We start from the raw sequence: 7,595 nt of genomic DNA, 5'->3' as shown, positions 1-7,595 counted from the left end.
TTCCATGACAAAAAATATTAAAATATTAAAATTTTCATAACCTTATAAAATGGCTTAAAATAAATGTGGTCACCCATTGTGAGGGAAATTTTTATTTTTTTTGGGTGAAAAAAAAATTAAAAAAATATAAAATTTCAAAACTGCATAGAATTGCCTAGAAAACATGTGGCCATCAACTTGCAGTGAAATTTAAATTTTTTTAGGTGGCCAAAAAAAATTAGAATTTAAAAAATTTCAAAACTTCACGGAATGGCTTATAATACCTGTGGCCACCCACTTTTAGTTATATTTAATTTTTTTAACGTGCCCTAAAAATATTTAAAATAAAGAAGGACAAAAATTTTGGAAACTTTACCTAATAGCTTATACTACCTGTGGCCACCCAATTTTAGTATGGAAATTTTTTTTTATTTCACGGGAAAAATTTATATTAAAAAATAATAATTTAAAAATTCTATAAATTTTTAAATTTCAAAACTTTACAGAATGTCTTAGAATATCGATAGCCACCAACTTTTAGTGAAATTTATTTTTTTTAGGTCCCAAAAAAAATTTAACAATAATAACAATTTTTCTCTTACAAAACTTTACAGAATGACTTAGAATACCTGTGGCCACCCACTTTCAGTGAAATTTAAATTTTTGTACGTGGTCAAAAAAAATTTAATCAAAATGAATGCGATTCATATAGTGATGTTTGATACCTGTGGCCACCCATATCGTGCTCATATATTGATGTTTAATATCAAATGAATGGGATTCATAGTATATTTGTTCGTAGGAAATTGCACGTCATAAGCACTCAACATTGGCTCATTTCAAGGAAACATTTTCTCAGTCTTTCCATCAAAATGGTAAGCTTCGTCATGTACATCATTATGTGTCCGTAATACGTGTCAATAGTTCTTTACATATTCGCATAACCTTCCTACTTGTCAGTATAAACGTGGAGGTCATTCGTATAGAAGACAAGCATCTTCCTCGTCCTCGTCCCCGGCCCTTTCCTCTTCCCTGTCCCGTCATCTAACCCTCAACCACAATATGGTCCATCACAATATGGACACGTTGGCCCTTCCTCCAATACTCAACAACATGTTACGGGACTTGGCCACATGCGAACTGAATCTCCTCCAATTCAATCTCCTTTAGCTCTCTCTCCTTCCGTTCCACCCCATTATTCGGCGGAACAATCGAATATTGACGGAAACACAGGTCAAGAAGATAACCGATTCTTCATATGCCCATTTGGAGATTCGTAAGTACTTCATTTTTATTTTAGTATATGTAATATTTAGGGCTTTAGATATTGATGTCAACTGAATTGTCGATGTTGCACAATATCCGTATGATTGCAGATTCACGGATGCTCCGTCTATTGTGAGGGAATTGAACAAAATAGTAAGAAACTTTTGGATGGGAGAGTATATTAATTACAGAAGTGTTCCACAAGAAGTGAAAGAAATGTGATGGAATGAGTTCAAGGTAAGTTTTACATATTTTATTTTCTCACCAATTAAGTCTGGTGTAGTATATTGATGGTCAAGAATGATGTAAAGGGACCAGAACAACTCTGTAGTTTTCGATACCTAAAGGACCAGATATTTTCCCCGACATGAACTTTACAAAATCTGTCTATATTTGTCTGGTGCATGGTTATGGATATGTGATCATCATAATAACTTTCAATTTGTGTTTTTATTCATTGCAGCGGAAGTTCAAGTAGGAGGAAGCGGAAGACAATGAAGTGAGAAGAATTTTCGATAAGAAAAACAGTGATTTTATGCGAAATGTCATGAATAGAGCGAAGATCAAGCAAGTGAAGCCGTCTTTCTTTACAGCTGACAATTGGGCGGCAATTAACAGATTTTGGGCATCTGAACAGAGTCGGCAACTCTGTGAGCAGAATAAGAAGAATCGATCTTCTAGCTCTAGTGATGGGTCAGCCACATATGCTGGGGGTTCTATCAACATTGCGGAGCATCGCAAACGACTGGTAAGTCTGTTAAATGAGTTATAAGTTAATTTAATTCAATTACTCATGTTTACATTTTGTAGGCACAAGAATTGGGGACGAAACCCACATTTGCAGCTACATTTGAACGCACATTTCAAAAGAAAGATAAGACATGGACTGGCGATCGAGCAAAAGCTGTTAAGGTATATAAGGTTATACTTTGGCATATATGTAAATTATAATGAAAACCGTGAATGCTTTCAATATTTATGGTAAATATATGTATATATATAGTGATTTTATTTCCATCTACATTGTTAATGTAGGAAAAATATGATAAACTTTTAATGAGCAGTGCTAGTGGTAGTGATGATTGTCCTGAGTCTGGGCCACTAATTGATAATATGGCATTATGGATGGAGGCAACGGGTGGGGTGAAAAAAGGGAAAATATTTGGGATGGGATCGTTGTCAAGGATGTACATGCCGAATAATCCTAGAAGTTCATCATCCACTGCGACTGGTAGAAGGAAGCCACAACAAGACGAGCAATTGACCCAAGAAGTGCATCGTCTGAATAATTTACTTGTTCAGAAGGACGAACAAATAAATAACTTAGAACAACAAATGAGACTCGTTATGCAACACCTTAACCTCAATCGCTATGACGATCCTCCTGTATCTCCAGCCAATCCAGTAGGTGATGGGCACAATGATGACCAACACATTGATGCCGAGAATGCTGATGATGATGATGATGATGATTTTCTCCAGTCTTTCTAGTTAAAATTCTCAAAATCGGGGGTAAGCTTGCTTCATAATCTTGGTTTTTCATAATTTCACTCATATTCATAAGTAAGAACATTCGTCCTGAAACGTATTTTTGTCAACCCTCTTGTTATTTTACACCTAGTTCCACATCCATGCATAAACGCTTCTTTTATATTCTTGACTGATTTATGTATCGACATTTCCTCAGGTCTCGACAAAAGTGACTACTTTTGTTGTCCTGCCATCGTACCAAAGCTGCGTCTTCTTGTGTATGGTTTTTTCTGCGTCTTCTATGGTTGTCCCGTCTCTTAGTTCATGTTTTGAATTGTAAGATTGAATATCCAATAGCATCATGTCAGACTCTGTAACTTTCCTTCAGTTATTTGTTTCAATTATATGTCATTGTGGCTTGTTTGTCAGAATTTATGGTTTGTTCGTTTTTCTGTTTCAATTATATGTCATTGTCTCCTTTGTTTGATATGGACAAGAATTTATGGCCGAAATGATGTAAACATAGCGACGAATATTTTAAGCCAAATTTTGCGATCATTACAGTTCTTCGCTAATTTGCGACGAGTACATTTTTCAACGAATTTTTGCGACGAACTTTGCGACAAATTTTGCGACGAAATTGCGACGAAATTTGCGATGTAATTTGCGACGAATTTTGCGACGGTTCGTCGCAAATTTGCGACGAAATATTTGCGACTAATTTTGCGACGGATTATATTCGTCGCTAATTTTGCGACGAAATTTGCGACAAATTTTGCAACGAAATTTGCGACGAAATTTGCTACGAATTTTGCGACGAATTTTGCGACGAATTTTTGCGACGAAATTTGCGACGAATTTTTGCGACGAATTTGCGATGAATTTTGCGACAGATAGAGTTCGTCGCAAATTTGCGACGAAATATTTGCGACGAATTTTGCGACGGATTGTATTCGTGGCTAATTTGCGACGAATTTATGTTCGTCGCAATTTTGCGACGAACTTTTAAATTTTCCGTCGCAAAATTTTGCGACGACCTAGTAGCGACGGAATTTTTTCCGTCGCAAATTTCGTCGCTAATCCGGTGTTTTTTTGTAGTGTGGTTAGGAATTGATGTCACTTTTCTAATGAGGTTTCGGTGGGTCGAAACCAGTTGTTGTTCTAAAGTGATATGTGTGTTTCGTTCGAAAGACTGGATGCTTGTGATTAATTGGGCATGGCATGATTCGGTGTGAGGATATAATTTGCCATACTATCCTTAGGAACAATCTATAGAAGGAAGATTGGACTAGTGTTCTCGACTCATCAGGCATCGCATTGCTAGTCCTCGGCCAGGAAATTGTCGGCCCATGACAATACCAATGAACAAAAATTAGGTACAGAATGCAATCGCATTATGAACCTTTCATTTGTTGGAATCATAATCTAGAACTTTTTCGAAAATTCTAATTAGGTCATTTTGAAGAGCAATACTAGAAACACATGGTTGTAACAATGGAGAAGTAGCCAATGACGCAAAGTACCCGCCAAGTATCCAATTGCTTAACCGCAAGATCTGAACAAGGACACATAATAGACTAACAAAACTCAAAGCATGAGGAACGTCGGGTCTTTGTCAAAGTCATGGTAAAAAGTTGAGTAGGTGTAGGATTACCAAATTTTAAGCCAACCCTCCATCAAGAACATCTGACTTGGCAGATATTCAAAGTAATGTTACCAAGCATCAAGGAGAATGGGCAATTTGCTTCTTTGTGGAAAATGATTTTTATGGAACTCATCAAGTGGGACGAGGCATCTTAGGTGGCACCAAGTCTGCCTTGAACAAACGGATTCAACGGAGTCGAGTCGCTAATATTCACATGATGTGATATATATATAATCACACACATCGTTAATTATATACATAAGAATTTTAGCCAAGAAATATCGTATCGAAAGGGCGACATGGGGGTGCTCACCCTTCCCCATGCATAATCGAACCCGCAGACCAACATATTTGATTTTCGTGGGTCAATTAACCTCTAAGTGATTAGTTGATTTACGGATAACTTCTAGAATTTCAGGTTTCCGACCTAAGAAATGATTGGCGGGCCGCTCCTAGAACAATTCAGGTATTCGAATCGCTGTAGCTCACGTCAACCTACGAAAGGGAAGACTAGGCCATACACTTTGGGATGGATTTGTTTTTTTTTTTTTCAAGAACTGCATTTTGCTTATCATCTTGATTTTTTACTTTCGAAACTGACATTCCCAGGCCGGCCCTTCGGCCGGCCAAGTAAAGCATGAAGAGAACTGTTGGTCAAAGAAGCAAGAAGATGCCAATGACCAATCGAAAATGACATCTTCATGACATCCATCTTGGTTGGAAGGGAAAAAAAAATGTTGGTCGTTGGCAAATCGAGCAACTCTCGCGATGGTGGTTTTTTACATGGAGAACATAGCCAAAGCCACAAGCCACTAAATCCTTTCTTTTCATCGGTTTTCTGTTAAATAATCACTAATCAATCGATAGAACTCAGACCGACCAATATGTCCAGAGCAGCTTCTCAGCCTCAAAAACCACAATGTAGGGTGGGTTGATCACTTGTTACGCTTACAAAAATGAATTGGCGAGAAAAATTCACATTATCAATGAAAATGCTCAGGCATAGACTCTTGTTGTTGATGCAAACATTTCCATTTGACTATTTCTTTTAAGCGATACACATAATATTTTGAGAAAAATATTTTCCAAACCAATGATCTTCTGCGAAATAAACGTACCTCAGATCCTTTTTGTCAGACTTATTATGTTTTACATTTCTCAATGTGCATAACACTTCATATCATCAAGAGTCACGCGGAAGCATAGAGACCACTTACATCTAATACAATCACATGACCAATTTGCTTGTAAGATTATCAGTTGGGTCCTTCTGAGCTGATATATTAGAATTTCGGAACTCAGAAGAGATTGAAAAACACATCAAGAATCACAAAAAGAGCAGGTGTTATACCTTCCAAAGTCGGACATCTGTTAGACTCTTGTTGGATGAAATTTCATTGCTGGAAAATGTCGTTGCGTCTTCAACTGTTTTCCTCCGATTCAGAAAGCTCACAAGAAGAATAGGAACCTTATTGCAGATGTCTATAATCAAAGCCATTGATTATATGGTCAAATTTTATGAACCGAGCTCCACCTTATTTTCTTGTCGAGGAAGTGACAACTTGCTCTTGTTGAGCTTAACCATGACAGTTTCCATGCCGATTCTTTCCTCAGGCAAGTCCTTTGAACATTCTAGTCCTAACTCTAAGATCGATAAGACTATGCTCTCGAGTTCCGAAAGTGTAAGATCTTCATGTTTCGTGCTCAAGAGTTCGCTATCCATGATATCAAGCACTCTGTCTAGAATTGCTGCGCCTACCCATCGCCTCAGGCTCATATTCGCATTGAACATTTCACCGGTTGGCTTCTTTCTAGTAATCACTTCCAACGGCAATATGCCAAAGCTGTACACATCTCCTTTTGTCGAGACTTTTCCTTCCGAACCGTACTCTACAAGCGTCATAGATTGTTAAATACAAACATCAGCGATTGATCTTTTTCTTTTTGGGATATAACTAATGAGATCGAGAAGAATACGAGTGTTAATATATCTCTATTGTATTAATTATATTGGCAATCAAAGGCTTGGATTAGTTAAAATTCGACAAATGTACCTGGAGCAATGTAACCAATCGTGCCGAGAGTTTGGGTTTGTCTTTCAAGCTTGTTCTCGGCCAAAATCTTCGCAATTCCAAAGTCACAGACTTGAGCGACCAGGTCCTCATTTAGAAGAACATTGCTAGCCTTTAGATCGCAGTGCACAACGGGATCCGGTTGGCCATGGTGGAGATAATCGAACGCCGCAGCGACGTCGACCATTATCTCTACTCGCTGGTGGAGACCCAAGTTGTAGTTGTTTAAGTAAAGCCACTTCTCCAAGCTCCCATTGGGCACGTATTGCAGCACCAGAGCTCTTAGATCAGCGTTTGTATAGGTGCCGGATCTTGTGGAAAACCTCGCATTCCGCATCAAAACTTTTCAGGGCACCTTCAATATGCAGATTCAGTACTTTGACTGCGACGTTTGTCCCGTTGGCTAGAGTTCCTTTGTATACAGAGCTAAAGCTTCCTGCTCCGAGCAAATTGCTTTCGCTGAAGTTGTTAGTACCTGAGCAAAGCTCCTGATATGATATCATCGGGTGGTCAATTCCAAGCGGGTTCTCCACCAAAACTGGAGCTTTTTTACTAGTGTTCCCATGCTTTCTAAGCAAGCAAATGACAGAGACTAAAAGCATAGCTGATACAATTGGCACCATAATATAGAGCAACCGGAGTCGCTTGTCCCTTGATGAGTTCTTTCCGTTTACTTTGCAAGATGGGACTTGAAAAGTTGCATTTCCACAAAGTGCTTCATTTCCAATGAACGAGAGAGCCGAAAAATTTCCAAAGGGCCCGCCATTAGGAATCTCTCCTGATAGCTTATTAAAGGACAAGTTCAAATTTTGCATATATGTAAGTCCTTCCATGGACTCGGGTATTACGCCTGTTAACTCATTGTAGGAGAGATCGAGAAAATCCAATCCTTTGAGGTTGCCGATCACTAAAAAAAAACATGTAATTTGCGACGGATTATATTTTCCGTCGCAAATTAGCGACGGTTTATTTCCGTCGCAAATTTACGACATAATTTGCGACGGATGAAAAATTCGTCGGAAATTTGCGACGGAAATAAAAAACCGTCGCTAATTCCGTCGCAAATTTGCGACGGAAAAAAGTTCGTCGCAAATTTCCGACGGAAAAAAAAACCGTCGCAAAATCCATAGCAAATTTGCGACGGAAAGAAGTTTGTCGCAAAT

The 7,595-nt window shown here is 38.2% G+C and overlaps 1 pseudogene; it reads right to left on the bottom strand.

The window, feature by feature from the left end:
* Nucleotides 1-5,593: 5,593 nt before the first annotated feature.
* Nucleotides 5,594-7,331, bottom strand: LOC115665062 (receptor kinase-like protein Xa21; annotated as a pseudogene).
* Between the last annotated feature and the right edge of the window lie 264 nt (nucleotides 7,332-7,595).

Source organism: Syzygium oleosum, unplaced genomic scaffold (assembly GCF_021117445.2).
Source record: "Syzygium oleosum isolate NSW1041296 unplaced genomic scaffold, Sole_v2.1 Sole_v2.04, whole genome shotgun sequence".
In the NCBI taxonomy this organism is placed as follows: domain Eukaryota; kingdom Viridiplantae; phylum Streptophyta; class Magnoliopsida; order Myrtales; family Myrtaceae; genus Syzygium; species Syzygium oleosum.
This window is presented reverse-complemented; position numbering and strand designations above follow the sequence as displayed.